Source organism: Passer montanus, unplaced genomic scaffold (assembly GCF_014805655.1).
Source record: "Passer montanus isolate IOZ18808 unplaced genomic scaffold, ASM1480565v1 scaffold27, whole genome shotgun sequence".
In the NCBI taxonomy this organism is placed as follows: Eukaryota; Metazoa; Chordata; class Aves; order Passeriformes; family Passeridae; genus Passer; species Passer montanus.
In genome coordinates, this window is record NW_024367372.1 from 2,285,697 (window position 1) to 2,311,363 (window position 25,667).

At 42.6% G+C, this 25,667-nt stretch overlaps 1 protein-coding gene across 1 annotated transcript in view; it reads left to right on the forward strand.

Moving 5' to 3' along the window:
* The first annotated feature begins 580 nt into the window (after nt 1-580).
* The window catches only part of AHNAK2 (AHNAK nucleoprotein 2), a 38,757-nt gene continuing 13,670 nt past the window's right edge, over nt 581-25,667 (forward strand). The window contains exon 1 of the mRNA XM_039712554.1: nt 581-1,029. The gene's annotated coding sequence lies outside the window, so the exon portion shown is untranslated. The remainder of the gene's footprint in view (nt 1,030-25,667) is intronic.

A 25,667-nucleotide genomic window follows, 5' to 3' on the forward strand; every position in this document is an offset into this window, starting at 1 on the left:
GACTTCTTAAAGCTTCAGGGAGGAGGAGTCAAAGGATCAGTGGAATTCCTTGGAGAGAGAGGAATCAGCTGTATTACAAATTTCTATCCTTTACATGGGGTGAAATAGAAACAGGTGAGAGGGAATTATCATAAATCCGTTTTTGCTGGGTTAAGCAGCTTCCCTCAAGTGCAGAATATCAGCACAGGCTGAAGGCAGCGCTGAGCGCTGGCGCTCCCACCTTGCCAGCCACCATAGTGCTTCCCTTGGTGTAGGCACTGTCAGCTCAGCTTTCTGGGGGCTTTCGGAAAGAATCAAACAGCTGACTAAAGGTGACAAGGAAAATCGAACTTAGAGAGGACACTGGGACAGCCTCGAAGCCCGTTTGAGCCGCGCTGTTGTGACAGGCTGCATCCTGCCTGTGTGCATGCCTGCATGAGAATTTACTGATACCTACAACGCTAATTACCCAGTTATGTCCTGGAGCAAGGCTGGGAATGAATTTCAGGAAAAGAGATGTTTGTTTTGCTCGGGCGCCCACATCCCATATACTTCCAGCCCCGCGGAAATCGCCCCGCATCTCCACCCTGCGAGCGCCCGTGCCTGCAGCTGCAGGCAGCAAGCCGGGAGAGGACACGGAGCCCACGGAAACCCCTGTGCCCCCATTCCTCAGCGACCCCCGACATGGAAATCCTGACCAGCACCAAGCCCAGGGTCTATCCCCCGCTCCCGCCCCAGCTGAAGCCGTACAGCTGTTGCCTGAGCAGGGAAAGGGATTGGATTTCACGGGCTGTGTAATCTGCGACAGCGCTCTTTGCCTTGGGGATAGCAGCGAGCCTCACCCAGGCTCAGCCGTCCCCTTTCTGCCCGTGAGGAACGCCCCGGTCGACATAGAAGGAAAATTGTTTGCTGAATTTCTGCACAGCCCTCCTTCCAATTGCTGGAGAGAGAGGGGGAGTGAGAAAGAGAGAGAGTTTAAGGCAGGCTCTGCACTGGTGTTCTGGGCTATTTCAACTTCAGGGCAACTTTAGAGAACTTCAGTTATTTTTGGTAAGTTTTTTTCTTAAAACCCAAACGTCTCTCTCTCTCTCTTTCTTTCTATGAAACCTCTGGTGCAGATTGCAAAAGTTTGCAGTAGATGATGGGCTTTTAAAAATGCAGAGAGATGTGGGTGTGAGCATTTCGTGTACTTTGGTACAGAAACTTTACAATTGTAAAGACATAATGTTCCCAGCTGCTGTACTTGAAAAGCGAAACCTGAAGATGTTGTGTGTTAAATGACACTGCTGGGGAAAAGTACGTCCAGAGCTTCAACCAAGGTGCATCTCACCTGGTGTTAAAATTTGCCCCTTTCTTGTGTATGGGAAGAGGTGAGATCAGGGATGAACAACTGTGCTCACCCTGATAAAAAGTTTCTGATCCACGTTTCTACATAGGGGATTTCAAGCCTCTAAGCCTCCCAAAGCTTTCAGAGGGATGTTGGTTCTTAGTGTATACACACTCCTCCATTCAGTAATCTCTATTCCAGATCATGCGTGTTGTTTTCCTTACTTCCTCTGTCTGTATACCTAACCCATCGGGACGATCTCAAAGATAGTGAAACTCTTTTGTTGTGCAAAGAGCCAATCCCAATAGTTGTAATGAATTTCAGGGTGCAAAGAGCCATGCTCTTACAGTGAGGTTGATTTCTGATGAATATGAGTTTTCTGTTATTTGTTCTTATCCTAGGTATGTTTGGATTTTATAGTATCTCTGCTCCTATAAGAGGAATACTATCTGTGTGGAGACTATATCTCAATAGATACCATTTGCACTACATATATATACTGACTTGGCATTAGGATCTCTGAATGTTCATGGAATTTGAGACTAAGATTAACCTTGAAGCATTCAAAAAGCAGATCCATAACCTTGTCAGTAGAAGCTGAATCCTGGAAGTGCTCACTGCAAGGCTGCTGAGGCTAGTTCATGAAGGGCTGGAAAATACACAGGGTAAAATTATTCTGTCCACCTATCTAGGTTCATCCGTGTACCCTGATACCTTTCTGAATGTGTGAATACAGATGGTCAGAAGTAGAATTGTAACTGTAACAACCTGTAGAGAAAATGAAAAGTCCATTCTCTCAAAGCTTTGATAGAAAAGAGAGAAAGCATTACTCATATGAGACAAAAGCCCAAAAGTCATTGCTAAAACAAAACAAACAAACAAAAACCATTATTCTTTATAATTTATGACACAAAGAGCACAGAAGGTTGGAAGATGACTTGTAAGAGACACTGTATTATCACCTGTTGCATGCATGAGGGAAAAGGTCTAAGTATTGCCTCACTCTTTCTTTTACTATAATAAAAATGACAAATTGTTGCAGATCTAAGCAAATCAGAAGTAAACCAGCTTACAACAGCCAATTTACTTCCAAAATCTATCCTAACATAGGTCAAAAATCCAGCATAAAAAAGAAGTCTGATGTTTAACGGCATGGGAAAACCTCTAACATTTCAGGATTTATTGAGTTTTATTAGCTATGTTTAAAAATGATAAGTGTGACTGGAACTTTTAATTGCAGAAAGTCTATAACAATGGAGTTAACAATAACTGTTCAGCAATAAACTGAAAACCCTAAATCTGCGCCAGGCGCTCTGAGTGCTGACATGCTCCATGATGGCTGTAGCTTTTCTGTGCAAGCATGTAGATTTGTTAGCTAAAACTGCATTTTACTATCTTTGGTGTGGCACTCTCGTAAAGTAAACTCTACTATTAGATTATGAGGCTTGTGTAAATCTCTGACTGAAGTCAGTTTGACTCTAGTCAGTGCTCGTAAGCAATCCATTGGGGATGGCTGCCTTCCAAGCTCCTCTGCAGCGGGTGTTAATGTCTCTTCAGTCGGACGGGGCAGCGGTAACTCCTGGCAGTGGCTGCCCAGGGGTTTGGAGATGGCACGTATTCCCTGCTTTTAATTGTCTTGGACTCTCAGTCTGTATTCACAAAACTATGAGGTCAACGTGCCTCTGTTCACTTTTGGCTGTACTTGAAGCTCATCACTGAAACAAAATCCAGCAGTCTGTAGCGCGTGGTTGTTGGGAATAGCTGCAATCTGAGTTAACCTCCTGTTGACTTCAGGGGGTTCAGTGCCCTGTGCTTGGACACACCTTTCTCCAGGAAGCCACACCATGACCTTCAGGGGCATTTCACTTAACGTTGTCACTCTGAGTGGAGGGAGCATCAGGGTCTTATTGAGATGTCATGCCTTGCATGAAGCCACAGGAATGTGGATTTGAAGGTTTAAATCTCCAAATATACTCTGAGATTTGGGCTTGTTGTTATTCCTCAAGTATTCTACTTGGGCAAAGAAGTAAGTTCATCCTATACAAGTATAAAACACTGAGGGATTAGAATAAGATTTTTCCCAGGATTCCTCACATTCAGAGACCTAAATAATTAGAATACAAGACAGTGTATTTGAAAGGTGTGAAAGCTTATAAGCTGAGTAAATATTTAAATAGAGTCAATCTAATTTTTTACATCTAGCTATATTTGCATTCCATAATGTTGCTTACATTGGAAATAGCAAAATAGGCCCTGAAAAAAATCCAGCATTTCCTCCTCTGGAGAAACATCTCTCTGTGTTTGTGGGCTCTGTACTGCAGGTACAATCTGAACCAGTAAGGCTGAGAAAAGCCTCACCATTAACCTTGTTTGGAGTGATGAGGGGGCCTGGCCCTCTGCACCAGCACAGGCAGACCCAGCAAGGACAAGCACTTGCTCCCAGCAGTTTGCCACGTCCCTGACCCCCAGTGCACCAACAAACTGTTTTCCTGACAACACCAGCTAACAACTGCTGCCTTGTCTGCTTCCCTTAGGTGTAATATCCCAGCAGGCTTTTCCCTCCACAGCCAAGTGGTGGAGCAGCACTGAGCAATGTAGGAGATTCAGCTCCTGGTGGAGCTAGGATTAAACCCAACCAAAACTAGTTTGCCATCTCTCCACATGCTTCAGGAATCAAGGCAACATCCTTGTGGCAGGGAGGGTCCTTTGGATGACCTGCAGCTGTGCCTAGCCCCAATGTGGGAGGGTTATGCCTGCTCCAAGCAAAATTTGCTAAATACACGTGTTTGCTCATTTCACTCCGTATTTCAAAGTCAAGGCTGGAATTCATTATTTCACATTGGAAAACAAAACCTCAGTCTAGGAGAGGGCTGTTCACATGCTAAATACTTCCTACCAACATGTTTACTTCCTGAAAGGGGACTGTAGGTAGCCAAATGCCTGAAATTAACCGCTGACTTATTGCAGAGAATAAGTCTGCAGTTTTCTGTCAGAGAAGGGGATGACCAAATGTGTATTCCAGAGTGAAAAGTGAAATTAGTGAGTTCAGAGTGAAATAAGTCAAAATATGCTAAGGGAGCTATGGCATGTAAGTAATAAACAGGCCAAGATAACTGATAGAGGACCCATCAGTAAGGGATGACAGCTCTGCAAGGGAGAGAGTCCCAGGCCATGGTTACATCCCAAATCCCAGTAAAATTCCATGGAGCAGGAATGCAAGTGCCTGAAGAAGAGCAGGCACCAAGTCTACTTCATCTGCCTAATAAAGATAGCAGTGTCTTCAGGGGGCAGAATTATCTGTTTTGCAGAAACACAAACAAGGAGATAAGGTTTATATGATTTCCAAGCTTGCTGATAAATGCTCGAGACTCCAAAGCCACAGGAACTGCTCTTCACTGCTGGGCAAATGTTGTTTCTTCTCTGTAGTTAAGAGAACAAACACTACTTGATTTTGATAGCAGTGGTCTGTACCTGACTTTCACAGAGTCAGAGGAGCAGCTCTTATCCATGCAGCCCTCTGATTTTAAATACCTTTTACCTGCCCACTGACCTCCCAGTTCTCTCCCCTTGAACAGTGGTGTGTTTGCAGCCACTGCCAGCCAGCACTGAAAAGCAAAGGTTTCAAACTGCACACACTTCTTCCAATTTCCACAAGCCCTAGCTAAATAGTCTAATAAACTGTCACAGATATAAAATATTCCACCTTGAAGTGCATCCTGAAAGCTCACACATTTTATTAGTCCAGGCATCCCCACTTTTCCTAGGATTCCCATACTCCATACCAGCCATAAGAAACAAATGTCATCAGATTTCCACAGGTCCTCTCTTCGTTTACTTGCTGTGTGATTCACTCCAGCTCCTGGACCTTTGACTGTCAGCCAGGCAGAGTGCTCTACTTTTCCCTCAAGTAAACACATGCAGGAACTTTTCTTTCCTTTTCCTCACATCACTCTTCTTTAATCCAAAGAATTTGCCTTAGCACTATTACTTGGAGGAGTGAATTCCAAAATGGGAATTTTTGCCTGAGTAGAAGAAATTCAAAGGACATGCATGCAGGAGCAAAAATTATTAAAGTTAGCAAATGGAATAGTAACTTTCCGCACAGCAGGAGTGGCTTTAACTGATGCTTGCATTGTATTCTGAAGGGGGAAAATGGCTCAGTGGGACTAGGCATCATTATCTTGAAAATTAGTTAGAGATTAGTTAGGTTTTGGTAAGCCTCAAAGAAGTTAGCAGCTCTCCCTCAGATCAGAAGATCAGATAAACATCCAAAAGATTGGGTTTGATTTTTTTTTTTTTACTTGCCTGAAAACTGAGTATGGTGGTATTGGGTCAAAGGTTGGACTTTATGATCTTGGAGGTCTTTCCCACATTTAAAGATCCTGTGATTCTGTGTGTGTGAGTTTATTGGAAGGTCAATAAGAGATGAAGATCTGTGAAACTATCATGAGAAAGTTGGTGGTTTCAATTGCTGATGTTTCCTGATACGAGCTGAGCTTCCCCTATTCCTGCTTCTAAAATCAGCCGAAAGCAAATAATTTACAAGAACACAAAAATGTCATTAAACATTCCCCAAATATTTTCATATATGTCAGAGCTGATCTGATTTATACTTCAGTGAAAGGTTGCATTGATTTTTATATGAACTGTGTCCTCACACTCCTTGAGGCTGACTTTTTCACATAATGGGCTTGATTATGAGAAAAAAAATTGTTTGCAGAATGAATATCTCAGCCAACCCAGTGCCTAAAGAGCGAGTGAGAGCTCATTCTGGAGGCAAACTGGGCATTTTCACATGAGAATGACAACATGCAGCTCTTGGGATCATGGTGATGCCATCTTGCTACTCAGGCTTCCCATGAACAGTGATGGGCAGTGTGATCTTAGGTTTTGCTATCAGTATCCTTTCTGGGGGCACGTCTCAGACTAGAAAATGATTGACTATGTAAATGGTGTAAAACAGACTCTTCACACACAGGTATTTATGAGGGGACATTCCAGTGATCAACAGAGCTGGATGGAGGCAGGGCCCCCACAGGTCTGCTATGAAAGGAATAAATTTAGTAATGGCACTGTGATCTTATATCTGTATTTGGATTATAAGTTCACAGTGGATTTAACCACTGCTTCAGTCAGTCTAAAAGCAATCTGTGAATGAAAGGGTTTGGATGGAGACAGCAGGAGAAATCATGTTTTTCTTCTTAAAATTATCCTTCCACGGAGATTAAAAAGAAGCTTTTGGATAACTGTACTGGGTTATGCCAGGAAAGCTCATCACAGGGATTAGTGCATTAACTACATAATTATAATGTATACATTGCATGCTTCACCAACCAAATATATAAACCTTATTTAGTCTAAATAAACCTTAAAGCCCAAAGAATAAGCCTAGCACTTTCAGATAAGCTCAAGCATGAATGTAATCTCTCCTTAATATACCAGCTTTTTTTCTTAGAAAGAAAACAGTGTGCTCAGCACATGTGACAACAAATCATCCCTGGGTCTCATGGTGAGGAGATCAGAGCAGCCATCAGGAGTCCCTGAGGAGCCCAAGCAAACTGTCCACAGCAACATTTTCCCTGGAACTCTGCCCAGTGCCTCCCCCTCCTCTCCCTTTCTCACTTTGTCTGCTTTTCTACCATGGATGAACAACCCCAGTCCTGCAGAACTGCTCACATCCCACCCCATCCCATGGCCAGTCCCAGGCCGTGGGACCCCTCCCAGAGACCTGGATCATCATTTCCCTTCTGCTGCTGCTGAGCACAGCAGGACTAGGAGTGTGGAGGGCGTGTGGGTGCCTGAGGTATCCCTGTTCAGAAGTCTGGCTGCTCAGAGGGTATTGGAAAATACAGCATCCCAGACAGGCAGGATCTCAGCAGCACCAGGTAGGCAGCATCAGCAGCACCAGGTAGGGAGAATCTGGCAGCAGAAATATATTGGGAGGGCAGCAGTGTTTTGTCTTTCTGGGGCCAGCATGAACAGGTACATGTGTCAGCAACATTTACTGCACATCAGTAAGATGATGTTGTAGTCAAGCCACAGGCTCCAGAGCATGTTATCACACAAATTCAGATCTGCCTCTCCCTCTTGATTAGGAAAATGCTGCAGTCCCTGTCTGTCAACATAGAACTGTGGCTTTTCCAGGAGAGCAGTGCCTGGTGCAGGGGAGGGAAGGCTGTGGCAGGGCAGAGGGGTGGGTGGTGGTTCTGCAGGTTGGGTGGTTGCAGGCAGGCAAATGGTGCAATGCTAGCAGGGGCATTTGGGACACTCAGCACAGCAGGTGCTCTGGAACAGAGAGGGTGAAGCACCTGGGTCAGATTAACCTGTTGGATGTGGACCATAGGTGATAGCATGGCTTGGGAAAGAAAACCTGTGGAAAAAAGTCTGATTTCTTGTTTTCAGTTTTTAGAGCTTTTTTTTCTGCTGAAGAAAAGTTTAAATTCTTACAGCACTCATGAAAGAAGATTGTGACAGACCAACCTTGAAGTCCTTTGCAGCTGGTACCTCTGGTATCAGACTGCTTGGCAGAGGCAGTGTTGAGGGAAAATACCTTGGCAAAAAGACAGGTATGGGAGCAGGGGAGCCCACAGCACATCCCCCTGACCACAGGCTGCTCCTCAGCAAGGCTGCCCAAAGGTGCCTGCAGACCTCTGGGGTGCAGTCATGGAGTCAGAGACAATCCACAGCAGGGACAGAAGCAAATGGCATGGAAAGAAAACCAGTGATTTTGGATTATTTCTCAGGGGTGCTGAGAAAGCAGCCAGCAGGGCCACACACAGACACATCCAGCCACAGGCCAGTGAAAACCAGTGTGGGTGAGACAGCCTCATGCAGCCAAATCCCATGTGGGCAACCACAGCATTTTCCAGCCCAGGAGAAACACCTTGTAGGAGTTGTGTCAGATGCTGGTGCCCCAGAGCTGTGTTACACATCAACAACAAGACACCCTGCAGTGTGCTTGGGGTGTTTCTGCTGACCACTGCCCCCATCATTCTCAGCTGTGCTTCATTAATTTATCTGCCCTCCTGTGTGTCTGGAGCTTATTGCTGGTTCACATTCAGTCCCTGCCCTGCTCTGAAAGATGGGGATTGGAGTCAGCAGATCTCCACCCTGGTGTTTGATAGGGAAGCGGCGCTTTTGCAATGATCCCCCAAGTTGTGACATGCACTGGAAACTGGTCCTCTGCCAGCTGTCCGCTGTGCAGGGAGCTGCAGCTAAGCTCAGGTGCTGCATGAGCACCTCTGCACTATCACACTGTTGTTTCATGGCCTGGGCTGACAAAATTTGGGCCCCATAACAACACACACAGATACAGCCCACAGGTCTGGGGCTTTCATTTGCACCACAGCAAAGGGAGGGCAAAAGAACTATGAAAACCCATTATGAATGTTTCCCCTCCCCACAAATCCTCTCCTTTCAAATGCCCAGTTAGGGATGTAGGGGGAGGGAAAACCATCATCCTCTAATCCAAAACAGGAGCTGGCTGTCATACCAGCACAAACAGACCACGCCAACTCCTCCATAACTCCATAACTTGTGAGGAGACAGAGATGGACTGCGATAAGGTTTTGGCTCTCAGACACACTTGGAACCATGGGGAAGGGCAGCCAGAGCCTGTGCATTCAGGGGAATTGCTAAATCGGCACTGACAGATTGCAGCAAGGAGCAATGTCCTTGACCTGGCTGCAATAGCTCTGAGGAGCAGGAGCGCGAGCTTCCTGCTTTGCAGGGACTTTGCAGACAGCAGTGTCTCTGGCAGAGCACAGGCTCCAATCTGTAAAACTGACTGTTGTTGCACAAAAATGGCACAACCCAGCCATGTTTGTCAAGACCTATTCTTCATTTATTGCTGCTGCAGTCTGAGGGCAGGGTAAGGTCCCCACCGTGTTAGGTGATACACAGTCTCCTGCCCAGGTGTGCCTTGGAGGACTTAGAAGGTTTGTGTCACACATGTTGAGCAAAATGGGGGTGACAGTAATGAGGAAATAGCAAAAACAGATCCACAGAAAAAGAAGGAAGACTTTTTCAAGGTGCATTTTTGTCTGCTTCATTGTCTAGAAGATCTCAGAAAATGTCAATCGTAGTAAAGCCCTGTTGGCTGGAGCAAAGCGGTGGATGCAGTTATCCAGCATGTGGGTGCATGCAGAGTGCTCATGGTGGAGGCACCTGATACAAGAGCATCTAAGACGACCATGGGCTCTTTGACCTTGCTGTGTGTGGCTCTCCAGCTGCTCTTCTGCAGAGGAGCAGGAGGCTGCTGCTCTCTGCCAGGAGACTAGAATGCAAAATCTGGAGGGCATTTGTTTTCCAGTCAAGAGAAATGAGGGAGTGAAGTGCTTTAGGCAACCTGCAGCTGCTGAAGTTTTTGTTCCCATTGTCATGCCCCTTGAGTATTTGGGTAAGAGGAGGATGCAACATGAAAAGCTGCATTTATTTTTGACTTCTGTCCAGCTCCCCTGAAGTACCTTCATTAGAGCTGTATATTGGAAGTGGAGTTATAGCAACAGCAACACAGTACCTACAATCCCAGTTGGATTTGTATGATGACAGGTAGGAAAAGTGGAATGGCATTCACTTGAGGGTGAGAAAACAGGCAAGTAAGAGTGTGTTTAACTGCTCAGAGACATGGCTTACCTTGGGCTGACAGCAGCAAGGACATTTTGCTGACACAATGTATTTGATGGAAATGAGATTTACATTGCTCTTTGAAAATATATGAACATGGCCTGCCACACAGACACCATAGATAGCTTAATAAGCAAATTTTAAATATTTGGACATGCTGCTCACAAAATAAATAAATTGATGGGAAATTAACATTAATTAGCTATCAGTCTTTTGGCAGACCTGAGTGGGTTCAATGAAAGAAATATCCTGACAGACTTTCCTATCTTTCAATGAAATAAAAAGATATAGAGGCTTGTCTTAAATTTATACTTACAAAAAGCATCCTGTAGTTTTTGTTTTTTTTTTTAATAGTAATAGCTCATTTTATTCACTGCTTGGTTAAGTTGCTGTCATGGCTTAACCCCAGATGTCAGCTCAGCCCCACAGAGTCATTCATTCATTCCCTCCCTCAGTGGAATGGGGAGACAATAGGAAAAGTGAAAAAACTCATGGGCTGAGATAATAACAGTTTAGTAGGTAAAACAAAATCCACACACAAAAGCAGAGCAAAACAAGGAATTAATTCACTGTTACCCATTGGAAGGCAGGTGTTCAGCCATCCCCAGGAAATCAGGACTCCATCACAGGCAATGGGGAAGGCAAATGCCATGACTCTGAATGTGTCCTTCCCCCTCCTTCTTCTTCCCCCAGCTCTATATGCTGAGCAGATGCCATATGGTCTGGAATATCCTTTGGGTCAGTTGGGGTCAGCTGTCCCAGCTGTGTCCCCTCCCAGCTCCTTTTGCACCCCCACTCTGCTCAGTGGTGGGGTTGCTGTGAGGAGCAGAAAAAGCCTTGACTCTGGAAGCACTGCTCAGCAATAACAAAAACATCCCTGAATTATCAACACTGTTTCCAGCACAAATACAAAACACAGCCCCATACCAGCTACTATGAAAAAAAATTAACTCTGCCTCAGCCAAAACCATCACAGTAACAAAAACTGTGGTTTTATAATTAGTGGTTCTTTGCAAAATCATGATATAAATATATATGTATGCACAATGCGTATCTATATAAAAGTAGTATGTGCTTAAACGAGTTTTGCACTGATAGGCTACTTGGCAAAGAAATCACTTTTAGTTGTCCATTAGGGCTGGATTCAATAGAAATTTTGGCTGACTTCACTGCAAGCCTTGGAAACCATTGGAGTATTCAAGACTTAGGCAGTCAGATGCCTGCTTTAATTTCTATTGACAAAGGAAAAGGAGGGATGAGTAAATGTAAAACATTTCCTTCCAGCTAAGAGAGGCAGCATGGTGCAGGGAGGAGGTGGAATCCAGGACATCTGGGTTGTATTTATTGCTGGCTCTGCTGCCAACTTGCTTTGTGACTTTGAGCAAATAATTTTTTTTTTTTTTCACTTTGCTGTCTAACTTTCTGCAAGGTGGGGAGAGCTCACCTAGTTTCACATGGGAAGGTGGAGGGACTTCCTTGGTGACCATGACCAAGATGCTACAACTTGATATGTGCTGGCAGATTAATAAGTGCCAGGCAGTGCTGTCTGTGTGACAGAGGGTGCAAGGGGTAGCTGTGCCTTTTGAGACCCAAAGGGAAAAATGGTCCTGAAGTAGCACCATGCCTGCATAAACATGTATCCATAAGTGCCAGTAACCAGTGCCTCCTACATCACAAAGTAATTTGGAGCTGAAGCTGGGTTGGCAACCTCTGTCTATGATCTCCTATTTCATTTTCTACAGCACTCCTAGGGAAGAGCAATTGCTTTGGGGCTAAATCACAGAGAATGAAGTGTCTGTTTTTAAATGGTCTCTGTATTTGTGCTTCCTGGACCCAAAGCTGTTTTCAGGTTTTCAGTGTGGAGGAAAGAAGGCTGGCAGCTTCCTTTTCTTTTCTTTTTCGTAAGATGCATTTTCTGCCAAATGTGAAGAACTGAAAAAGCATGTGAAAGCCAAGAGAGAGTCATATATGGCCCTCTGCATGCCACCACGACTGTAGTCCAGCAGTGATTCTTGGGCTATTCCCAGAAAATTCCTGCCTATCTCTTATTTGCCTTTGTTTCTCATTTTATACAACACTGATGTCTTCGTGCTACTCACTGTATCCACCAATGGAGCGCATGGCTAATCTACAAAAATGCTTGCATTTTTTTCTCAAAGCATTTACTCTTGCAAGGTTGCAGGTGTGATTGCTATGAGCAGTGATGTGTGCTCTACTGGATTTTGCAAGATGAAATCAAAGCTGACCTCAGCCCATATCGCAGTCTGAATTACAAGATGAATGCAATGTAACATGCCATGTATCAGTGAGGCCAAGTGATGTCTTGCTTGCGTAGGCACAGAATTGAAATATCCATACTTCAGGATTTGATCCTGTGGCACTAGATGATCAGCAGGTATCATGTAACTCCTACTGATTTTTGTAAGCTTCCATTTATGGCTGTGTCCTTATGATCCTGCTGGTGCACCAAGATGTCTTTAATGAAAACTTCTGGAAATACCTGGAACATGAGAGCTTGGGCAGACTTATCTCTCCACAAAGTTGTACAGGAACTCAAGACTCTGTTGAGTATTGTACAGATGATGGAAGAACTTGGCAGGAATAGTGGTAATCATGTGCCTTTATGCACTGCACAAATCTGAGAATAAAGATGCCATATTCAAGTCTAGAGACAGAATGATTATTAAAATCAATAGAAAACATTGATGGAGACTGATCTGATTTATACACTCTACTGCAATATTCCCCTTTATTTTTTTTAACCTACAAAGGAGAAAGTTTATTAAGAATAACAGGGTAACATGAGTATATTTTTTTCCTGACATACTCTAGCTTTGTTGTAAGCTGTCCTAGTTTAGGTGTCCCTTCAACTGCATTGATTTTCTCTCCTCTGCAGGGTACATAATGTATTCTTCTTCTCACAGTAACATATTTGGCAACTAGAATCAGTCAATTGAACTGGGGTGCAAGACACCTGGGTTCAACCTCTGCCCGGGTGGGTGATGCAGTCACATCACCTCTGTGTCTGCCTCCCCCTCTGTCCAGCCCCCTCCCCTTTGGCTCTCTCTGTTAGTTTAACAGAAAGGCCTTTGGGGCCAGCACTGTTCTCCATTGTGTATTTGTGCAGCATAATGAGGTGTCAGTCTTGGGACAGGCTCTTGGAAACTACTAAAGCATAAATGGTAATAAAAATTAATTAAGTGAATACCCATGTCTTAGGTGTCAAGGCAGGGTGTAAAAATTATCTCTAGTAAAGTGGTCTGAGTGTTTTAAAGTGTGATACAAAGCTTCTCCAGATTTCAGAGGCTTAAATCCATCTCTTAGCATGCAGCCAGGACTTCCTGCAAAGTTCTCTAGTCCTGCACAGGCAACTTTGTGTTGTGAAGTGAAAGCTCGATTTGAATTGCCGTGGGTTAAAGGCAGTTATTCCCACAGTTCCCATTTCCTAATGTTTTCCACTTATGATGTTCTTCTCTTTTAATGTTCATAGTAACTTGTGCCAAAAAAGGTGTTTCCTATCATGTTCTCCTCACATTGTGTGTTGTGGTTTAGGAATTTTTTTTATTCCATATTTTCAATCCCTAGAGAGCTAAGGTTAGTCATAAACATGCTTTTGGCTATCAGATTCATGTGTGGTTTGCTATAGCAACAAACAAAAGCATTAGTCAGAAACTGGCATGAGGCTATAAACACGTATTTTTTTGTGATATTACCCAGAGTTAGCTGAATTTATCTGGTACACTGTTGCCACACAACTGCATTGTATTTAGACTATAATCCTGGTTGAATAGGAACATCGTAGAAAACCCAAATAATACATTATAGAGGAATAAGCAAGTCTTTTAACTGGTGTTGTTGTCTGAAGATCATGGCCAGATTCAGCTATTGCACTGTTATAAATTCAGCTGAACGCCTTCAGGACACAAATTTAGATCAGAGGCTAAAATCTGAATCTATATCAATGGAATAAAAGGAAAATTATCATTAAAAAAATAAAATCTTACTTTGCTGTTTTCACCTCCATAATTCTACTGCAGCAAAATGATTAGAGGTGGGTGTTTCCAGATTGCAGTAGATGGTGTAAGTCCACTGCCAGCACTCCTGGAGCACATTGTCTGCAGCATGGCAGGGAGGGAGCACTGGTAAGGACAGTCCCTGTCTGGCTGTGCCTCCACAGCCCTGGGAAGGTGCAGTTTGTGCAGAGCTGCTGTCTGTCCAGCTGGTCTGGGCACAGGAGGAGTGGCTGATGCAGCAAGTCCTGGCTTCCCTGGGGAGTTGGTTGGATTTTTTGAAAGGCATGCACTGAAATCCCACAGCACCAGTCCCTGAGCCAGCTAGTTTAAGGGTTGCCCTGAAGGCTCTACAGAAGTGGTGATTTTTGCCTAGGCAGAGTAGGCACATTCCTGCTTTATTCCAACCATTTGTCTTCTCATCCCTGCACCTTTTCAGGAACATGAGCCCTGCTCTGTTTTGACAGCTGCATTTAATAAAAAACATATGCATGAAAAATGTGTTTTCCAGTATCCCTGAGCTGGCACTGCTCTGCAAGGAGAACTTAAACTTCCCTAGAAATTGTTCAGATACATTTTCAGATCCCTCTCTTTGAAGGTATATGTGTGAAGTGGTCATGACCTTCCCTGCTGCAGAGGTGTGCAGAGTAACACAGCTGTAATATCCACACCCGCCCAAATGATAAGAGTAACAAATCCATCAGAACCTCCTTGTACTAACCAGTCTACAGGTCGTTCACAGGACCAGTGGTTGCAGCTGCAGAGGATAAACCTGCAGCAACCTGTATTTTGCACATGTGTGCTTGAGCCCTCTGAGAATTGGCTTCAGAAGTTCAGGGATCAGGAACAAGACCTAGCATTGGCTGAGTTGTGTTCCAAAAACAAAGGTTTTTTTCTTAACCAACCCCCTAGCAGAAGGACATGCCCCAGGAGATCCTACATTTTAACCCTCACTCTGTGCTTTGCTGAGTGTTGTTGGATCTGGGTCCTACACACTTGAGACCCTGGCCCAGGTGTATTTTCAAAACCTTTTGAGGTAATTTTTCCACAGTAGATTTCCCTGATGTAGAAGTGTAGAAGGAGCTGATTTTCAGTTAGCAGGACTTCAGGAGGCTTTGAATAACCTGGTCTAGTGAAAGGTGCCTCTGCCCATGGCAGGGGGGTTGGAATGAGATAATCTTTAAGGTCCTTTCTAAATCATTCTGTTTTTCTATGATTCTGTGACTTTACTTACTCTGGGCTTATGTGTGGGTTTGTCTTTGCCCTTCTCTCACCTGTCTCCTTTTACATCAAGCCCTGCACTTGATTTCTCTGAAAAGAAGAGCTCTGAGTATTTGTCTTTTAAGGTCAGCAGAGTGCTTTTCTATTACTCTCTTTTGGTCAAATGGGAGCAGATCTTCTTCATAAGTGCTCAAAGTAGTCAGCAGAGTGCTTTTCTGTTACTCTCTTTTGGTCAAATGGGAGCAGATCTTCATAAGTGCTCAAAGTTGGATTAAGTAGTGTTCAAAGTATTTGCAATGAAGAAAGAAACAAATTCTACTCTCAGTGTAGTTGCAGAATTCTGTCAACACTGCCCCAACATCACTATATAAAGCAAATATTTCAGTCTCTGCTAAAACCCTGTTAACATCTTAGTCCATGGAGGACTTTGGGACTGCAGTATTTAAAAATGTCACAGTAAGATGGTGGTGGAGCCTTTCGTTTTAGACGGGATAATTTCATGGTAGCAATCATTCTCCTTTTCTGGCGTTATTGACTATAAGCTGTGCATAGTGCAAGGAATGCAAATCCACCTTCCTTAGGAGAGGACAATGGTCTCTCTGCTGCACACAGAGCTCACAGAGAGCTGAACCACTGCTCAGACAGCAGAGTCCCCATGGGGACATTGCACCAGGCAGGGTGCAAGACAGCACAGCTAGTAAAGCACTATTGGTGTAAAAATACTCTTTGCAAAGAGGTGCAGAAAACCCTACAGATGGACTGAAGGGCATCTCCAGGTGCCTCCCTTTCTTTCCTTTTGCTCAAACTCTTCACAGTTCCACAAATCAAGGTGGTCATTGCTATTCTTCAGAGTGGGGACAAGCCACTGAATTGTCCTCCTGTTGCACAGATTTAAATGACTCTGAAGAAGCCACCCTGGAGCAGATCTCAAAAACCGTAACTGAAGCTCCAGGATCTTCCTTTTCCTTATACTTTGTATTGGTACAAAGCTCTTTTATTTCAGTGGAGCTCTTGATCTGGCTGAAGAGCAAAATGTAATTTACTCTCCCTTATGAATTAGTCTGAATTTAGCACAGCTGTTTATCAAGAAAAACCTTACCATGTGCCTCCAAAAAGAATGTATCCTGTTTTAACTGAGTTACAAGATGCTTAACCTGAGTGTGAACAGACCATTATGATAAAGTTACTCATTTCTATTAGATAACATTATTTTCATATTACAGAGAAGCTCTGGGTGTTTGGAAATGTTATGAATCAGCATTAGGGTTGGTAATCAAATCCAAAAAATAGTCCTCTTGGTGCTTTCAAGCAACTCCACCCATCTCAATTCATTCACCAGTTACTACAAGGATGAACCACAGTGTAGTTACTTTCTTGATATTTCAGTTTTTAACCAGAAAGAAATCCAGAACTGCAGTAATGAGTCTTGAAAGAAATGGTTTCTCCCTGTCGTTTACACTAGCATCTGTGAAACCTAAAACTGAAATCTACTTCCTTAACTAAACTGTGTTTTCCTCTAATCTATTAAGCAAGTGTTTTGATTTGTTATTTTTGGGTGCTAGGAGGTACAGAAATGGAAAATCAGTACTGAACCATTTAAAAACCACATGCAAAGATTCAATTTTATTTGTTCAAAAACATAATGCAATAAAAGCTTGTTAGAATCAGTTTTTCCTTCTGTAAATTAATATGCACTTAAAATTCCAATGCTTTTCAGTCTTACATAATTATTTCTAATATCAAACAATGAAGATTAAGTTAACAGATTTAATTTGTAAAAGAAGACAAATATCAAATGACACATTTAGAAATTACGGGGGCAAGGTATACATCTGTTACGGAAAGGTGTTCCAAAAAGAGGTAAAAACCAATGGGCTGAAATCAAGAGCCAACATTTTCAAAAAGATTTTGGTATGCGACCAATTAAATTATTTTGAAATCCGATCTTTTTGTGACTGAAACCCAAGTTTATAGTCCATTTATTCAGATTTGAATTACACTGATGTGGGCAGAACTAAGCTAATTTATTTATTTATCTGACTCAATGGATTAGTTTGTCTGTAAATGAGATTTTACGCTTTTGTAAACCCACAGTCTGCATCCAGAAATTCTCTCTAATTTTAAAGAGAATCTCCTACCACACAAAAACAAGGAAAACTGAGCTGTGCCAAATGCTATTTTGCTACTGTCAGTGTTTATTGACAGAAAAGATTTTTATCTTAACAAAGTGAGGGAACTGTTAACTTTATCTTTGATGTAAAATATTTTCCCATAATAATTTTCTGTCACCTTTATCCCATATCTCTTTTATTACATATACATTAAGGAATTTAAAAGCTTAAAACATATTTTCTTCTGTGGTGATTTACATCCAAACAAGTTGCTCAGGGAATTTTCTCTCGAGCTGAAAACCTGTTTCCAAAGGCAGATATTTATATAAAAGCCCCCATAAAAGGTTGTGGGAAAACTACCAGGTTTTTTTCTGCATTCCTGTTTTGAGAGGGGCTGTGCCCAGCATACCAAAGCGACGGCCAAAGTACCATCACTCCATTAATATTGCTGTATCTGGGCACTTGATTGTGCACTGATCTCTATCAGTTGGGTAAGGAGAAATAGGTCTTCTAGACCATAAGGACCTTTAGGCCATAAGGATCAGAGTACAAACTCTTTTTCTTTATATATGTATGTATGTATGTATGTGTTTATATTTCTCCCTAAATACAAACATTATTTAGCAACTGAGCATTGATTCTGATGAGGATTTTTTTTAAGCAAAGGGTTTGAAGAGCATTTTTAGCAGTTTGGGCTAAAATGTCTGTTTCTAATTTGGAGTGGTAAGTGCCATTTATACAAAGCTTGCATCAGTTTCTTTGGGCTTTTTGCAAAATGTTAGCAGTTCTTCTGTTCTTATCTTGAGACATAGTCTTACAGAACAAATGTGCTTTCTACCTAAACCACAGAGAATTAGCATCTTTCTTCAGTGTGTCAGTATCGGGCTACCTTAAGAGACAGCTTGGTGTTACAACCACTTCTTCTTAAGAAATACTGACTCTGTGGCCAGAGAAATTGAGTCTTGGGGCTGCCAATCAAGCCTACGCAGGCAGAGAGATCATTTTCCATAAATGCATCCATTTGATTCATTTATAAATCTGAGCAGGGCTGTGCTTTGGCAGTGGAACAGGCAATCTGCTCTGGTAGAAGCCTGAATTCTTGGAAGGGTGAATCAGAGAGGAGCAGGAATGTGGTGAAGTTAATTTTTGTGATCCTTATGGGCCTTATCTGCAATAGGCACCCACCTGCCTGTGCTTCTGGGCGAGTCGTGGTAAGAGCTGAGTTCACAGCTGTCCAGCAGGGAAGACAGCAGGAATCAACTCCTTGCTCTGAGAGGAAGGCAGATGTGCTGTGCATTTCCTTCCCAAGTCTAGTTTGTTGTATAGGTGAAGGGGTTTCTTTCAGAGGGGAGAAAACTGCAAGATGCCTAATCAATATACTGGATAACCAAATAGCTGCAGAGTAGTTCCCACTAGGGTTTCTGAAGCTGGTAAGCAAGTGAGAGCTCTTCATTTGCAACATGTTCCTGAAACCCTTCTTAAAACTCACATCATCCACATGGGCAGTGACATTCCAGGAAATTTTATTTGGGTATCCATACAACTATTTACAGCACAGTAGCCAATCAATTTCAAGTCACACCAGTATATCCCAAGAGATAAAACTGTTGAGAGTCCCAGGAGATAAAACTGTTGAGGATCAGACCAGTCTTTATTGCTTTATTTGTCTATGAATTGCTAACTTGCTTTCTGTCCAAAAGAATGGTAAGCAATTTTGGTTCAGTCCAAGAGTTTGGGCACACATAGAAACAATTGCTAAAAAGTGATTCCCTTCTCTTATCGTCTTTGTGAGAACAGGCCCTGCAACCCTGGAAAAATAATAATTTATAATCATCAGAGAGGGTTCTGATTCACAGTTATTCCATTATCACAATCTTATGCAAGAAAGCACTGTATGAATTCATGCAGGAGGTAAAGCACAGACTGGAAACCCATTCTGTCACATAAAACCTGAGAGAGGAAAACTCCTGCCTAGCACATGCAAGACAGAGACACGGGGCAGGAGGTTACACCTACCCTCCATGCAAACAGACTAAAACTGAGGATGATACAAAACTTGTGCTTCTGAGACAGAACCATGACCTAGGGGAAGCGGCACCAAACCTCTGGCTGCCTGCTGAGGTACCTGCTGGGTACCATGAGCAATTACCTTTTTCACTCGTGTTTTAGCTAGGAAGAGGAGGAATGGACAAGGAGAGCCAAATACAGCTATCAACCTACCAATGCTCTCTGCTTTTGCTGTCTCTTTTGGACATCACTCTCTTCTAATGTTCTTGCAATAAATTTTGGTTAAGAGCTTATTTTCAAATTCTCTGTTACTTGTAGGAAATGTTATTCTGTTTCAGTAAGAGGTGAAATATCAGACTAATGAAATACTTTAGTTAATATTTTTCCCTTCTAGCAGAAGAGTTATGTGGATCTGGCCAAACTACATTTCCTATATAGCCAAGTAACCAATAAATGATGATAGCTAGATGAAAGTCATTAACTCAGGATCTGCAAAATTTCAGTTTGACAGTTGGAAAAAAAAGTCCCCTGTGCTTTTCATGTTAAAATATGACTCAAACTGAGAAGGTCTGTGCAGAGCCCCACCAGAGTGATTTATTTTCATGCGCTGAATTGTTCTATGGTTTCTATTAAGTTTATCTTTACCATCAGTAGAAAAGGTAGACCACTGTAAGAATTCAGAACTTCTTTCTTCAGCCTTCCTAAAGGTTTTGCTCCTATTGTGAAGTGTGAGTGGGAATGCTTTTAATACTTTTAAATCTGTGGGCAGAGCTTATCAATAAACACACACTCATGGGAAAGTCACTCACCCTTCTTTTCATCTGGGGGTTGCTAGTTTCTGTTTTTATGGTAGTGTTTATATCAGTTCTTAGTTGCCAGTGCTCTTACACATCTTTCCTGATATTAGTCAACCTGTAGAAAATGCTCTATAAAATCCTACAGAGCTCAGTATGGTCTGCAAGGAACCTTAATTCCCGAGGCATTTCCCTGCTTGGATGCACTTTGCAGAGCAAAGTACTGTTCCTTTTGATAAAAAAAAGTGTTAACTTCATGGACAATCCTCTGGTTGGGCAAGGAGACTCATGATTGTAATTCACATATATATAATGTCTTCAAAAGGTTTTGAGATGAAATGATTTGAAGGCTTTTAATGAAGTACTCTAACAGCAACAAGGGCAGCTTAACATACCAAGGCAATGAATCAAAACATCTTGTTCATGCCTTGAATGGAAGGAAACTATTCACACACGTTGGTTATTTGGGAGTAGCTGCTCCTTTAGCACGACTGTGGCCCTGCTTTCACTCCCAGGTCTGAGCTGCATTCATCACAGCACAAGTATGCAGCCCCGGGACAGAGTGCAGCCAAGGGGCATTGCCAAACCAGTGCAAAACAAAGGCGGGAGTGTAGCTTGAACACCGGCCCAGCTGGTTCTGATAGCATCCCGCTGATAACGAGGCCTGTTCAACTCCTTCAGCAGCAAAATCTCTATCTTCATTCCACAGAGCAGTCCTTTGCCTTCATCCCACAGAAATTTCAGGCTTGGTGGGGAGGCTCCCACTGGCAGCACAGAGCAGAGGGGAAGCACTAAGGCAGTGCTGATGCTCCCTTTAACACGTTTTTTTTGAGGCAGAACTGCTGCTTTTTCACTGCGGCAGCCGCTCCGTGCAGGCCTGACGAGCTGGCTCTGGGAGGTGGAGCCGCTGCGTGCCCCGCTGTCTCGCTGGCAGCGGTTCAAGTGAAGTGACATGACATTCCAGCCGTGGAGGGCTGGGAGAGGCAGCAGCCCTGTCGGTGACAGAGTGCCCGCATCCCCCGTGGCCATGGAGCCTGCCCGGACAGAGTGACAGCCGAGCATTCCTGCTGCGCTCCGGCCGTGCCCCAGGGCCCTGCCCAGCAGTTGCTGTAACTCAGTCCGTGGGATCTTGCAGGACAATGGAATGAATCCAGGTCTCTGGAATGCACTAGGAAATCTCTGTAGAAGATGAGCCTCTTGATTTTTATTTTTTTTTTGCTGGTGGTTTTCCCCAGCATCACTGGAGCTATTTACTGGAAATGCCACAAACCTTCTCGAGGTCTTGCACAGACTGTGCAAGAGCCTGTGCTATAACCACGTTTAACCCTCATGGCAGCTTCCTTCAGGAACACAGCACATGCATAGCAAGGTTTATTTGCAGACACTTTCAGATCTTTATCTATGCAGCTGATGCTTGCAGGATCATTTCCCTCCAGCATTACTTGCTTGGAAGTCAGGTGAGCTTACCTATCTGAAAAAGTGCTCTTGAGAGGCCAAGATTAATGTCAGGCTTGTGCATAGTGTTCCTGTTATCAAGTGCTTTCCTGAACTGGGACTCGCGATTTAAAATATTCTAAGTATTCTAAGTATTCCCTATTTCAACTGTAAGAAGTGAATCAGAAGGAGCTGCAGGACTTCACAGCAGCACTGCTCAGGAGCTGTGAGAGCTCTGAGGGAGGAGAAGGAATCCCAGTAATTGCGATACCTGCAAGAGAGGGAGAACAAGCTGTGGGGGGAAAGTCAGGCACACCATCCATCTGGAGAGAAGGATGTGGTTTTAAAAACAAAAGACTTTCTGGAGAAATGCATTAGCCATTCATGCATGAGGAATAACAGCCCTGTGTGACAGGTTGCCTGAAGGCAGAGGGACAGACAGACCTGCAGGTACAGGGACTGATGGCTGCAGGAGGAGAGGTGTGGTACAGGACCCAGCTGAAGCTGTCCCTGACATCAACCATGCACAACTTTGTTTACAGCAAGACATAAGCCCATGAAGGAGCACGATGAAAACTGCTGACCTACATGTATGAATTCTTTAGTGGGTCAAACACAGTGCCAACCATGACAATGACATTAAATTATTACTGCTGTTTTTTGTCTTGCAATAATTCATTCCTCCTTCTCCTTATTAATGACACAAATGAGGTTATGTGTCCAGAGCATGCTTTCCACTGTCAGAAAAGACCGGATCTAAAGATGTCCCAGCCTTGCTCACATGTCAAGGTACAAGTTTTTTAACTGGCTATGGACTCAGAGTTATTTCCACAATACTGCACAAACAGAACTTTTAGTTTCCTGTCACAGCTTAGAAATGGTAATTAGCAAATGCCAAAATCTTCATAAAGAAAAGGCATAGGTTGTGACAAAGCATAAAGAAAAGGCATAGGGTGTGTTATTGTTAATAAGTGAGTGAGCAAAGCATAAAAGTTCTCACCTGTGGACAGATATTTATCATGGATCAGGTTTCTGTCAAGAGAAATTATGTGTTGAAGTAATGTTGAAGTTGATGCAAGGAAAGGTAATATGCTTAAAGATGAGAGCAGATAGCTTAAATTCACCATTCATGTGCAAATACAACTTTAGTACAAAATCTTAAAAATCAAAAAGCCCTAATCTAAGAACTGCAGAAAAAGGGCTATAGCCTGGAACAGAGAAGCTAGGATGATCAGCAAAAGATATTTTTGTTTCTTTTATTAACATCTCTGGTATTTTCATATACTGTTTTATTTAATTTTGAAGCATACAGATCATAGGAATTTTATATGCCAGTGTTCCAATTAAAACTAGGTTTCTCTTTATACAATACATTAAAGCACATTTGATTTAAATTCAATGACACTGTCATACTTGGAATTCATTCTATTGTATCAAATGTGATTTTCGAGACTGTTGCCCACTGAATGTGAATACCAAAAAAATAATCTGTTTTTCCTTCTGGTTTTGTCCAAACAGTCCATCTGGGTTGCTAGGCTAAAGATAAAATAATTTTTAAATAATTGTATTTCAAAAAGCAGATACACATTTCAGTCATATGATATGAAAATGATCCAGCCTATATAACTCCTACTGCTTATTTTCAAAAAATTCCCTTGTTCTGAAGTCAGTCCAGTGGCTATTAGAAGTAGTCACTGATGTAAATTCCATCTTGTTTATGAAAACATTTTGAACAAAGCATTGATTGTCCAGGGTCCATAAAAAAAACTTAAAATCTATAAAATGTTGGCATTGCTACTATTCAGGGCATGAGAATGACATGCATATAAATCATAGTTTATTGGCACAGGCTTTTCTACTCAGAAAGAAGGCTTTGCTGAAAATGTACTGTAATGCCTCTCTTTTATAGATTTCTTTTGAAAGTATTCTGAATCAGGAAATAATCAGAAGCAAATCTTAGTTTACAGTAGGAATCAAGGGCACGAGAAGTCTTTTATGACATAGGATAACTATCATAGAGGGGCAGCCTAGGCAGAGTTTGGGGAAATCAGGGTGGATGGAAAAGCCTCTGTGTGAAGCTTTGGGAGGGAAGGTCATCTCTGTGTGTCTGATGCCCCTCAATGCAGCCTCACCCACATCTCTGTTAGCCCTGGGGACAGTAATATGTTGGTTGATTTTTTTTTTAGTAAAAGGCGCTACTATCGCAGTTTAGGAGAGGTGCTGTACTTGCATTGCTCCAGTTCCAGACAATTAAAGTGTCACTGAAGTTACATCAGAGTAAAACAAGAAAAACTGCAGTGAACCACCCTAAGAAGTCTTACAGATGATTCTTTCCTGTTTCTTTTCCAGTAGCAAAATTATTGGCAGCCACCAGGGATCAATGCTGTAGTTAATGTTGGAGTGCTGCACTGAAGAGCAAACACTCCAGCAATCCAAGCAATTTTCTGTTAAGTCATTCTACTGGACTGCAGGGCTTGTGGGTGGGATTCTCCCAAGTGAAAAATATGGCAATGCCACAAGACTAAGTCCTTACTATTTCTTGGAATTTTAGTAACAGCCATAAAATTTATTGTTGGCACCTGAATCTTAAGAAGCACTAGGCAAATTAAACAATCAAGCATCAATCCTGCAGCTCTTCTCCTCATATGATGCTTATTAAAATACATTTGGTGAAGTGCTTCATGAATGGATTCCAGAATTTTCAAGCAGAAATGCTTTAAATCAGGTTCATAACTCCATGTCTAATTTTTTTTAATAAGGTTATGCTAATTTTTCAATTTTTTTGAGCTTCTGAAGACTGCAAATGCTAGAGCTTGTGAAAAAAAAATCAAGCTAAATTTCAGGCAGGTCATTAATCTGAGCTAAAATGTGCAGAATTTGCTAGAATTGTCATTGTAGGTGTCAGGACTAATGCTGTGAAGGCTAAAGGAGGAATGGTGTGGCAGCCCTGATGTGTTCTGGGTTGATCCTAATTCCCTGGAGCTGGAATACTGCAGGAGAGCTGATTATGATGCTGTACATATGGCTAATGTGGATTGCCTTTTATTTTATCAAGTTTGGAAGCCTGACCCCCAGATTGTTAGAGGATATTCCCATTGGAAGCCCACTATTTCCTTTCATCTTAACAAAGTACTGCATCACTGATCGCTGGGGCATAACTCCTGCAAAACTTTGCCTGTACTATATAATTTCATCTTCAAAAAAATCAAGGAAGAAGTAAACATAGGGAATCAGAAAACTATGAGGAGTGACCAGCAAAATCCCAGCCTCTTTAACAAGAGCTTGGCAGCATGTCTGAGTCAGTCTTGCAGACATGACTAAGTCGTGCCATCTTGTCTGCACACACAGTGTGTAATGTCCAGAAATCTTGTGTTCCAGCCCAAGGATTCTCCATTTAAAACAGACAATGTGTGGCACAGTTCTTCTTGTCAGTTGTTTTCTCTAGTTTTTGAGCATATTTTTAAGCCAGAGGATCTGTTTAGGAGAGCCAAAGCTATGTATAGTAATGGCAGTTGCAGAACTGAGTGTTGGGGAGCTAGACAGCCTGATGGCTTGGAAAAAACAAGCATGGAGACAGGAAAGAGACACAGTTATTAGGACAAGGACTAGGGCATGGGTGTGAATAGCTGGTGCATTAGGGAATAATATGTAGTTCAGCCACACTGTCCTCTACTGGTTAAGCCTGGATCTCTGAAAATGTTCTAATTCATGCTGTTTTCATTCTTTGGTGCCAAATTTAAAGCATTTCAACAGAATCATACTTTCAGACAGCCCATCTCCTTCATCTCACCTCTGTTTGCCCTCAATACTTTTAAAAACTCAGGAAACACTGTCTTTTGTACTGTCAAGGTTCATGATATTTACTCTCCTGTTCTTAAGACTTTTGTCAGAAGTGAGGAAGAGATTCAATATGGGAAATTTCAATCAATTTAATTCATTGTGAATTAGAAAACCGTTAACTAATGATTCTCTTATTTTAAAGAATAAAACAACTCAGGGCAAAACACTTCAGATTCCCTCTGTACACCTCTCCTTCCCTTTTTCTGGTCTCTAATCCTTCCAAGCCTTCAATGTGGGCTATGCTCAGTCCCTGTGGAAAGGTGGGGGCTGGTGCAGGAGACCAGGGTCAGCAGATGGTTGGTGCTTTTCTTTTTCTAAA